The 12398-nt window shown below is 32.0% G+C and overlaps 1 long non-coding RNA gene and 1 pseudogene across 1 annotated transcript; both read right to left on the bottom strand.

Moving 5' to 3' along the window:
* Positions 1 to 4221: 4221 nt before the first annotated feature.
* On the bottom strand, positions 4222 to 4884 carry LOC149492786 (uncharacterized; annotated as a pseudogene).
* A 430-nt stretch (positions 4885 to 5314) lies between these two features.
* LOC149492787 (uncharacterized) lies at positions 5315 to 8134 on the bottom strand. The gene is made up of 4 exons (XR_016318843.1): positions 7424 to 8134; positions 7070 to 7207; positions 6301 to 6382; positions 5315 to 5486 (listed from the first exon to the last, which is right to left on the bottom strand). It is a non-coding gene; the product is annotated as an uncharacterized LOC149492787 (long non-coding RNA).
* Between the last annotated feature and the right edge of the window lie 4264 nt (positions 8135 to 12398).

A 12398-nucleotide genomic window follows, 5' to 3' on the forward strand; every position in this document is an offset into this window, starting at 1 on the left:
ATCTACTACTACCACAATAGTCACTTCTGCCCTGAAACTACTCTTCTAGTCTTCAAGCAGCAACCACAGTCTTTAACCTGCGCGTGATAAAAATCAACGCGCTGAGTATAAAACTCAGTGGTGCTCATAATTCACATACTTACTAAAGTTGTGATGACAACTTACTTAAAACACAAATGACATAAAATCATTAAATTTCAACATACATGTACATTTATAGCAAAAGAAATATCAAATAAACTATTAATTAATAACATAAAGAATGTAATTCTTTCAACTCATAAATTCATTACTTCCACATTTATTATACCAATACATATACTATTTATGTTTAAAACCATGTACCGGAATATCATGCTTTGAAAATTCATTTCATAACATAATCATTAATTTCCAAAGTAAGGTTTACTAAAATAATATGATCTCATTCGTTTAATTCAAATACTTTGAAAGTAATAAGACGATTATAAATACAAATATGTTAATTCTTTAGTTAAGGCTCATACTAATACAGAATGAACATAAGCAGATTTCATCGTGGCCTATGAAAGCACCACTGTGGCCTATGAAAGCACCACCCCCATCACACAATCGTGGCCTATGAAAGCACCACCGTGGCCTATGAAAGCACCACCCCCATCACACAAATAAGCGCGTCCGCCTATTTATAAGGGCTGATAACCCTAGCATATGATCATAGCTTCACATAACAAAATCAATCTCATCATACCACGTTTCAATCATGCATAGTAGAGCCCAAATCAAAATCATTCTTTCACAAAAGCAAAAATTCTTAATCAAAAACTCTTCATTACTTAATACCCATCATTTCAAATTTCTCAACTTACAACTTACAAAAATTTCCACATTCTTCAAAGGAAATATTTCAAATATATATATATATATATATATAGGAAAATTTCTCATTAATTCCTTTTCTTTTAAAACTTTCTTAACATCATAATGAAATTTATCATACTTTCCTTATTCAAAATTCAAAGCACATACACCTTAAATACCCATTTTTTTTTAAAACTCTAAACATATGAAAGTTATCAAAATAATCATACTTATGTCATACTTATACCATACAAAAAAAAAAAAAATAATTAAGTAAGCCTTACCACCCTAGAGTGGTTTGGCCTCTTAATGAAAACCAACGGGAGGAATTTCCTTCTCCAACCAAGCATACTAACATAACTCTTATGCACCAAGGTATCCATTTCTATCCTCATCATACATTATCTAAACTAATTCCACACTTTATCCCAAAATTTCCAACAATTTTTCCCATTTATATCCATTTAAACATATCCACAATACCACTTTTCAACCTTATATCTTATTTTTGTCAAATCAATCCTCAAACATACAAATAATCAAGAGAACCTCATCACACATGATTCATACATACATTTATCCATATAAACCTATGAGTCAAGGCATAGGAAATTTCCAGCATTAAAATTTCCTTGACCTTTGCTGTGTTTTTAAGACATAACTTGAGTTATAGGTCTCCAAATTGAATGAAATTAGATTCATTAGAAAGCTAAGATAAAATATTACAAATGTTATGAAGGGACCACAGCCCAGATCAATGCGTAAGGTGGTAAACAGAAGCTAGGAACACAGACCAATAGTCCAGACCCGATTCAGCAGAACTAAGTCCAATGTTTATTGAATTCCTACTTAACCAAACACTCAAATTAAACCAATCCAGAACCATGGAAGTCGCAAGACACAGGGAAACAACTTTCATGAAGACCTCAGAACAAATCTTGACATTATAGTGGTCAAATGGGGCACTCAATTCAGTGATGCATGTGGCCCGACATAACAGAGTCAGTTTAGGTATTTCAGCCATAAGTTGAGCTATGTATCTCCAAATTGGACACAAGAGAATGGGTTGGAAAGCTAAGAAGTAGACCTACAACTTTCATGAAGGACTCAAACACAAATGGAAAATAGAAATGGTTGAAAACTAGTCCTTAATCTCACCCAATAACACTTTTTCCAAAATTCAGCTTACTTTAACCATGACAAAAAAAACATGAACAACAAAGATACAAGGTAGAGATTTCTACCACATACTAAATACTCATCAAACATCACCCAAGAGCATGTTATTGCAACCAAAGTTCAACAAATCAATCATTTCATACAAAATCCCAAAATACATGTATGATAGCATAAATGCACAAAATAAAAAATTCAAGTAAGGTAAGTGTGTTTATGAACACTAACCTTAAAAATAAGCTTTAGCAAGCTTAAATTAAAGCTTTCTAAGCTCTAACTTTGCCTTTACTCCATGGTAGAGGTTTCCCCAACCTTTGGCTTAAGTAGAGAATCTCCAAATTTCTTGAAACTAATCACCACAAATCACTTCTCAAGCTTAATTCTCTAAGATTAATTACTTAAATCAAGTTGGGTGGGTTTAATTTGGTGGATTTAACAAGTAAGAAGTGAAGAAAAACAAAGAAGAGAAGAAGAAGAGGAAGTGGCGTTGAAGAGAAGAAAAGAAGAGAAAAAGTGGTTGCTCAATAATTGAAGTTGACCTTATAAAGTGATCAAAGGGTATTTTGGTCTTTTTCCCATAATTGGATGGCTAAGATTAAGCTCATCTAATGGCTAAAAATATTCTCCAATTCAATTCCTTCATAATATTATTTATCTTCACAAATTTCTCAAATTACTCCATAAAAATTATTCCTCAAATTTCCTTAATTAATAAAGCATCATAATTCACTATTCACTAATTATCTAAATTCTCCAAAAATATTCATTACTTACTTTCTACCCATAAAAATCATGCATACATACTCCAAAGATATTAAAGAAAATATAAAACATATATAGTAATTTTTTCGGACCAAAATAATACCGACTCCCGGACCGGTAGTACTATTCACAGACCGGTGGTACTATTCATAGACTGGTAAATCACTACCCATTCATAGTTAAGCATACTCAATATCTTCCTCGGATCTAAATAAAATATTATCCCCATTTCTGTAGCACCATTCATGACCCGATAAAATAATATTATTTTAAGATTCGAAAGTTTTGGGGCGTTACAGATAACACCATCTCCATACGCGTCTTATTTCTCCTTTCTGCTACACCATTCTGTTGTGGCATACCAGGTGCAAACAATTGAGATGTAATTCCTTATTCTGATAAAAAATTAATGAATTCCTTAGAGAGGTATTCACCACCACGATCAGATCGGAGTGATTTGGTATATTTACCATGTAGTTTCTCTGTTTCTGCCTTGAATTCTTTGAATTTTTCAAAGCATCCAGACTTACGGTACAACAAGTAAATATATCCATACCTTGAGTAATCATCTGTGAATGTCACAAAATACTCAAAACCACCTCTAGCCTGGACGTCCATTGGACCATACAAATCAGACTGAATTAATGCTAATACTTCATCGGCTCTATTATCTTTTAAAGGGAAAAGCCTCTTAGTCATTTTACCTTCCAAACAGGATTCACAGGTTGGTAGTGCCTCCACTTTCAATGAACTCAAGTGTCTAGCATTAACCAAACTAGAAATCCTATCTAGATTAATATGACTAAGCCTTAAGTACCAAAGATATGTTTTATTTATTTCACTAGGATGTTTTCTCTTATATGGCGTATTATCTATGTTATGTAATTTATGATTTAGTTGCAGTTCAGGAATAACACTTAGAATATAAAGGCCATCATAAGATATTGAATCACTAAAAAATTCATTAAAACAAACTGAATATCCATTCTTTCCCAACACATGAAGCAGAAACCAAATTCCTTCTATTGAAAGGCACATAAAGAACATCTTTTACAACTAAGGTCTTATTATTCCTAAAACTAAGACAAATATCTCCTATAGCTAAAACTGTAACTTCAGCTCCACCTCCCAGGAAGATGCTAACCTCTTCTTCACTTAGATGGCACGCTACCTGAAGCCCCTACAAAGAATTACAGATATGATTAGTGGTTCTTGAGTCTACACACAGTTGGAGTGTAGATAACACCATCAAACATGTTTCTACTACTAGTAAATGAAAAGAAGACTTACCTTGTGTTTTCTGCTTGGCTAAATAAGTTGGACATTGCTTCTCCAGTTTCCCGCTTGCTTGCAGTGGAAACACTTGTCCTTAAGCTTTGTTACCCTAGCACTGGTAATTATAGTAGGTGTTCTCGGCTTAGGTTTTTGAATATTTTTATTTTTCTAAATCCTTTTATGGCAAAAAGCAAAAAATTTTTCAGTATTAAGCACAACATCTTGAGAAGACGATTTTAGAATAGTTTTTGTAGCTTGCAGCTCATTCAACAATTTTGCCAAAGAAAAATCCAAATGATCAATGTTGTAATTAAGATGAAAATGCTGCAAACTGTTAGGCAGTGTCTGTAGAACCATCTCCACCTGTGATCCCTTATCAATCTCAGCACCTAAGATCTCTAGTTCATTCAAAAGACCAATCATTTTCAAAACATGATCTCTAACTAGAGACCCCTCAACCATCTTAGCAGTTAGTAGAGGTTGCATGGCAGTCTGCTTAGCTGCTCGAGTCTGATCTATGAACATTTGTTTAAGGCTTTCCAGGATTTCATAGGCAGTTTCCATGGACTGATGCTGATGTTGCAATACATTCGACATGGATGCCAGAATATAACGCCGCGCCATCTCATCAGCCTCAATTCACCTTTTGTATGGTTTAGCTTCCCCCTCAGAGGCACCTTTTGCATGTTTCTCTAGACACACCTCAGTAAGCACAAACTTATATTCCTCAGCAGTTAGCACAATATCTAGGTTCCTCTTTCAGTCAACATAATTAGGACCCTCCAGCTTATTTTGGGTGGGAATAGTGGTAAGTAGGTTAAAGGAAAACATTTTGAGTCTAAGATACATTACATTCATAAAATCATCATCATAATAAGATATTAATAACATAATAAGACTGAATTTAAAAACATAATTATAATATCACATATAATTATAGAATCATATAATAACATCTATATATTTAAATAAACTCAACAAGCATTATACCAACAATCACGAACAATAAATCTCGATGGAAAATATTACTACTAATTGTAAATGCTAATCATATAGTGAAATATATAAAAGAACATTTTAGTCCTATAAGAAATAACAACAACTCAGATAGACAAATTGTCACGACCCATTTTCGTGGGCCGGACCGGCACTAGGACCTGGGTGGGCTTAAGGCCCCCGAAGCCCGTAGTAAGCCTAACTTATTCCAATTCGACATTCTACAAATATTTATGGATTCGGGCCCATTAACTTATTATGCATATGCATTCAAAATACAGTTCATATATTTAAAATGGACTTTCATTATTTAATTACAACCCAACTGGAATACAATTGCGGAACTCTACCTTTGTATTTACATCGTTATTTCTATCATTAACAGTCTTCTACAATAAGTGTCTCAACTCCACAAGGCTTTTCTTTCTTTTTATTACCTGGAAAAAAAATAGTAGGCAGGGGTGAGCGCCAAACTCAATGAGTAGGGTTAGATAACCCTCTCACCCCACACAATCACACAGATGCTAAATATTTTTATCTAGTTACCGTTTAATTATATGATCATGCAGTTTGTCACACAAATGGCAATACAACAGCAATCACAAGTATCATCACCTTCATATAATCACATCACGTGGAAATTAGTCAGTGGCACCACCTGAAACCCCAACGAGCCGTCCTCACACATGGCTCGCCCTCTCATACATGTGCACCAGGGAGCCGATCCCCCATACGGCCAACTGGTCTTATCCTCACTGACCAGTCCTCTCATTGTTTTTCCATTTTCTCTCTTTTCTTTTCCATACCAACAGGAGGCAACTCGGTGGTCTCCATCCAATCTAGATCATCAAGTGCTCACAACAGGAGGCCACCCTGCGGGCTACAATCAAATCTAGATTATCAGGTGCGCAACAACAAGAGGCCATCCTGTGGTTCTATATAATCCATATCATCAGGTGCACACGGGGGCGCCGATCTCCCATTTTCCCGGCCGACGGTCACATTTCATATCATATCATATTCAGGATCCATATCACATAGACCGTCCTCACAAACCCATGGTGGCCCACTTCATCCCAATTCCACACAAACAAGGCACAGTATATACACAGCACAAGTAATCACATAATTTATTTAATATCAACAATTAGTGCAGCACAATATGGCAATTCAACAAATTAATGCATGATAGCATTTAGCCGTGAATGCATGAATGCAGGCGGATGATACTAGTTATCTAACACTACTCACAGTTCTTTATTGTCCTTTAAAAGGACTGCCTTTTTAGCCACATGCTTCCAGCTTTTGTCCTCGCATTTTGTATTTTATAAACCTTTAAAATAAATAAGAAAATTCTAAATAAGAATTTTAATTCAAAAACTTATATTTCACATTCGTTTATTTATTTTGGCTACCGGTCATTTAATTCACTTGTTATATACGCATATATATTTAGGTTCTCTCATTTATATAAATAACTATTCTAATTTATAACCTTTAGATAAAATCTCTAATTATTCGGTGAGAAATATTATATAATGATAATTCTAATATTGTATAATATTTCTTAATACTTCAAATTTTTGTCGTCACTACTTCTTAAGAATATAACTAATTTAATTCTTCATTAAGTGTTTTATTAAAAATTCGGCAACATTTTCTCTATAAACTGGACTATCCAAATTTTTCATATTTTCACAAATCCACACACACAGCCCATCCATCGGGCAAATTCATATCCACTAATCTCGTCCGCCATATCCGTCATTTATTCGGTCACTTAATTCACATAATCCATTATAATTAATTGTTCTATAACTATTTATTTGTTAATACCTAAAATTTATTATTAGCTAGGAATATATATATATATTTTTTGTACCAACCTTATAGTTATACTTAATATTCATAAAATATATTTAACAATATTTAATTCAATTTACTTAAATACTTAATTAAGTTCATTAATTAATTAATTCGGGATTTATTCAAAAATTGCGAATTAAGCTTTAGAGTGTACCGATTGAAAATCAGACGACGGATCCACAACCTACATGAGAAGAGGAAGATTCTGCCTTTTGGTGCCTCACCGGAGTGTCGCCGGCCAGTCGCCGGACCACCGCCGTCGCCACCGTGCACGGTGGCCGGAAATTCAAATCTTCACCAAAATTAACAAACAATATATCATTTTATTCGTTTCGATGAGAGGATCATTAATATGTATTCAAATCAAGGTGGGTACGAACTATTTGGCCGAAAATTGATCGGAAAGGTTCGGTGATACCCATTTTGGGTTTTCCGATTCCGGCTATTTCAGTCGACGAGGAGGCCATCAAATTAAAGAGGAAGAAGAGAGGAGTCATTTGGTACTCACCTTGTGTCCTAGGCTTGCCTGAAACGGCGTGAATCGCCGGAAAAAGGTGTCCGAAACTTCAAGCTCTTCCCCTTCGAAATAGTCACAATTTCAGTTCAAATCTACGCTATAATCTTCTTCCTCGCGTTGAGTAGATGTTTTTAGAGTATTCATTTGCCAAATTCGGTGGCCGGAGGAAGGAGATCAAAGAAGAGGGAGGAGGAGGAGGAGGAGGAGGAGGTCACGCTACTGGAGAAGAAGAAGGAAGAAAAGAAAAGAAAAAGAAAGAAAAAAAAGAAAAGAAAGGAAATGGGCCGGTCCGGTTCGATTCGAACCGATTCGGTCCGATTCAGTGATTTGATCTCGTTTCGTTTGGTTTTTTTTTTTTTTTTTTTTTTTTTTTTTTTTTTTCGCTCGGTTTTTCAATTATTCGTGTGGTTTCGACACAGTTAATTAATTTTTAGGTCCGGTTTAATTTATTTAATTATTTAGTTGGGTCATAAAACATCTCTTCAATTAACTTTCTAATAGTACAACAAATAATGATAACAATAAATTAATTTAGGATAATTAGTTTATATCGTAGAGTTCCATTTTATTTCATCGAAATTTCTGAACGTTCTGTTTTTGGGCTTGGGCTCAATTCAAATTTGGGCTCAAGTTAGAAATGCTCGGTCTTCACGACCCATACTATAAAAAAAATTCGGATTTTTGATTTAATAAAAATTCTAAAGTTTTGAAAATAAAAATTCGGGATATTACAATCTCCCCCCCCTTAAGACAATTCGTCCTCGAATTGAATCTAGTGGGAAAGAATAAGAATGGATGCATGGAAATTTTAAAGTTATATGAAATTGCTTCCAATACCAAGGAGACAGCTCGCGAGCAAAAATATAAATCGAGGAAACGAAGTGAATGAGGTATTCTGCTTGTATTTCTACCACCAATCATATTTAAACCAAAATTTCGTTCAAGCTATACAATACCACCTAGCTGATACTTATAGGAAGCTTTGTTACTTTAGCCTCTAAACTATCATCGGACAGTTGCTAGAAAATCTTTCTTTAAATAAAAATCTTACAATTAACCGAGCTTTACAACAAAATGCTTAATACTTATATTTTTCCCAAATTAAATTTTATTACACATTTCTTTATGAAAACCAAATACATAATTTGCAAAAAGTAAAACAATTTGAAATTTAATTTGATTTATTTATTTAACATATATTATGACGAAATCTTTGCTTAATCAAAGTCGAAAAACTGTTACTTTAATCCAAGATTTTAAGAAAAATTTTCTTGAAATTTTCATTGTCTACAGGGTTATTCGAGCTCACTCTCAGTTCTTTTATACAAGTTCTATTCTTGTTAAAATACTTTTATCGTACACTAGCGCAATTATTTAAATAGCTCATTTACTATGGACATTCCTGCACTATTAGTTATCTTACTCTATAGGAACCTCCACACTTTCTATTTAATCGTAGTCCCTACGTCTAATCTCATTCCTTATCTTAACATATATCATTAGAAGTTGACTTCCCTAGTACATCTTTTGCTTTTCAATTGTCTATTTCACGTATGTTGCTTACTAATTCATCCTAAGAATATCGAAGCGTACTTTTTAATTATTCCATCTATTATTAATCATCATTTATCTCATTAACAATATTTCATCCAATACCTTTTATTACTTGCCCCTACTATTTACCTTTTACCTCATACCTATCAACATATAAAGTCTTCAATGAAATTTCTTACATCTCGACTTAATGTTGCCTTACCAGTCAAATATTACATCGAATAAATAAGCATTAATCATTCTACTTCCTTTATTAAATTACGCGTCAACTAAATAATTTATTCGTTTCTATATAGAATTTCAATTTCTGCCTTAATTATGAAATAGTAATAAGGCCCTAATTCATCTTCATATTACATAAGTTAATTGTTTAATTTTTTCCATCCAAGTTTTAAAATATAATATCAATTTATCTATCTCAACTTTTCTTATTTAGTCTAACAAGTTATTTCTAACTTCCTTTATTAATATTCTCAATACACATTATATTCCATCCATTTGATTTGTTAGATTCATCATTTAATCCAAAATTCTACTAATGAGTTAACAACGACCGACTAGCTTGACCATTTTATGGGTAACTGGCTATTTAAAAACTTTCAAAATAATTTTCCTTTCCCACTTTTAAAAAAAATATCGGCATGTCACTCACACAAAACTTTGAAATTCTTGTATCCACTTTTATTCATTTCAAAACCAATCTCAATCGTGGTATAAAAATATTTTCATGAAGTTTGAAAATCAATACTCATTGTATTTCTAAAACTTTTTGGTATTTAATAAAAATAAATTGTCTATCTCCACAAGGACAATCCTTAATCATCTAATTTCAGTCTATTGTTACATATTTCATCCCTAATTGATCCTCTTAAACCAAGCATATTCTAATCTTCATCATTACTATTCCTTTCGCTATTTTTAATCTCCCTAATAGACTGGTCCACACCTTAAATTTTTTTCCAAAAGTTATTTTCATTAGTGATTTATTAGTTATATTTATATTTATATTTATCTTATTATTATTATTATTATTATTATTATTATTATTATTATTATTATTATTATTTTATCTTTATTCATTTAGTTATTTATTTTAGCATCATTCATTTTTCTTTTTTTTTTTTTTTTTTTTTTTTTTTTTTTTTTGCATATTTCTTACATCGAATTTTACTCCTTCCTCAATTTGTTTCTAATTATTTATTCTAGTATTTCATCGTGGATTAATTGACCATATTATCATCATTGACTTTACTACTATTTAGCATCCCCTAATTTTATACAAGTTCTTTAGATTTTTTTTTTTTTTTTTTTATTCATTCTAATCTTCCTTTTATCCTCCATATCTTCTTAGTGTACCCAACCTCATTTAAGTCTTATCCGTAAAAGAATTTAATGGTGGGTACATGAATCTATGGCGTGAAACCGTTATTCTACACAAAATTTAATTCCGTCGTAAGGTCATTGTTTCTTGGATTTCTTATTCTAATTTCATCATTATGAGTTATCTTAGACCTTTATCCTCTTCCAAATTTTATTAACTTTTATTTTATTTTTATCTTATTTAGCACCTCGATCTAATTCTGTACTGAATTCTTTAAAGCAGATTTTTATGTAAGTTTTCTTATACTTAACTTAGATTAATAAATAATATTAGTCTTTTCTGCACAACTCTCTGTCAAGATATATCAAATTCCGTTAATTATTAAGTTTTCCTACAGCATTCTTTCCCCATTAATTCCCCATTTGTGATTTAAAGTTACTCATCATCTTCTACATTCCTTTTATTATAAAAGATTCATGAACTTAGTCTAGCCCATTAAGTATCCTACATATGCTAGGAGCTTAATTATATAATATCTAATAAATTTATTACAAACTGAATTTTCACCTCATTTATTATTATTTTTATACCAACTAGCCCTTAGTTCCACATTAGTTCCATAAGTCCATTATCGATTCAATCTAATTGCTCATTTTATTACAATAGATTCATAATTATTTCATGGTTTGTAATTTATTTTTTTATTTTTTTTATTTTTATTTTTATTTTTATTTTTTTTTTTTAACCATTAGTCAATATTTCCCATATTAATCAAAATTTTAAATTCAAACTTTTGCCCAATTATTTACTAACCACTTTTTAATTCTATATTAAAACACTCAAATTTTACCCTTCACACTAATTTCTCCAAAGAAAGTTTTTAACATGTAATCACATAATTGATTTACCTTTGTCTTTTATTTTGCTTTAATTACTCCATTTAAATTTTGTATATCGAGATTTGACCAATCAAATACCTTTTATTGTATTTAGACACAACTTATTGTTTTCACGTCTAACTCTTTTTAATTATGCCAATAAGTCTCTATTCTCCTTAATGTTATACTTAAATAATTTACAAATTTTCTCTTTTTACATCCTTGAGTTTAGCCTTGAATAATTGAGAGTTTAATTTATTTGTCTTAGATCCTCTTTTTTTTTTTACCCTTCATGTAATGTAAATTACAATTTTCACTTTTTATTCCCTAACAGTAACAGTTCTAGAATTTAATTTCTATCTTCATTGAAATGTTCATTCTAATTCATATTCTATACCATTTATTATTATTTTATCAATATTAACTTTTGCAAGCCTAATTTAGTCCTCGGGATAGACAATATGATAAAAATTAATCAAACATGCGATCATTATAAGTAATTTAAATTCTAAAATCAAATAAATTTTTGACATGCCGACAAAATAATAAAATCAAACAATTAATTGCAACTTCACAATAAAAACAATTTCCAACAAGCAAAGAATAAAACATTTTTCTCAAATCATAGTTCAAATAAACTCACTTTCTTATTGTCTTTAAAACTCCAAATTTTTTTCTAAACCATTTTAAATAATTTTCGAAGCAGTGTCTCTTGTTGGATCAAGGTGTACTGGGTGATCAGGCCATTACACCAATTTCCAACTGATCCTCTACTTCAAAATTTTATAGAGGGGATTTAGCAAACTCAAAATATTTCGTTTATAAATGTCAGTTACCCAGACCTATTTTAATTTCCTATTATTTATGTACCTTTAGTTCTCATCCTAAGTTTGATACAGATTTCCTTCCATCCTCGTGCACGATGCGTCCATCGGCACTAAAATGGAATTCAATCCAGACTACAGCTCCTTTGTTGGTTACGGCCGATCCCAACAGAGGAGTTCTCTATTTAAATTCCTATGTTCCGCAATTGATTCCTAAGTCCCAACTTACGCTCTGATACCAACTTTGTCACGACCCATTTTCGTGGGCCGGACCGGCACTAGGACCTGGGTGGGCTTAAGGCCCCCGAAGCCCGTAGTAAGCCTAACTTATTCCAATTCGACATTCTACAAATATTTATGGATTCGGGCCCATTAACTTATTATGCATA

Source organism: Jatropha curcas, chromosome 11 (genome assembly GCF_041381405.1).
Source record: "Jatropha curcas cultivar XTBG-Jc1 chromosome 11, XTBG_Jcur_1.0, whole genome shotgun sequence".
NCBI lineage: Eukaryota > Viridiplantae > Streptophyta > Magnoliopsida > Malpighiales > Euphorbiaceae > Jatropha > Jatropha curcas.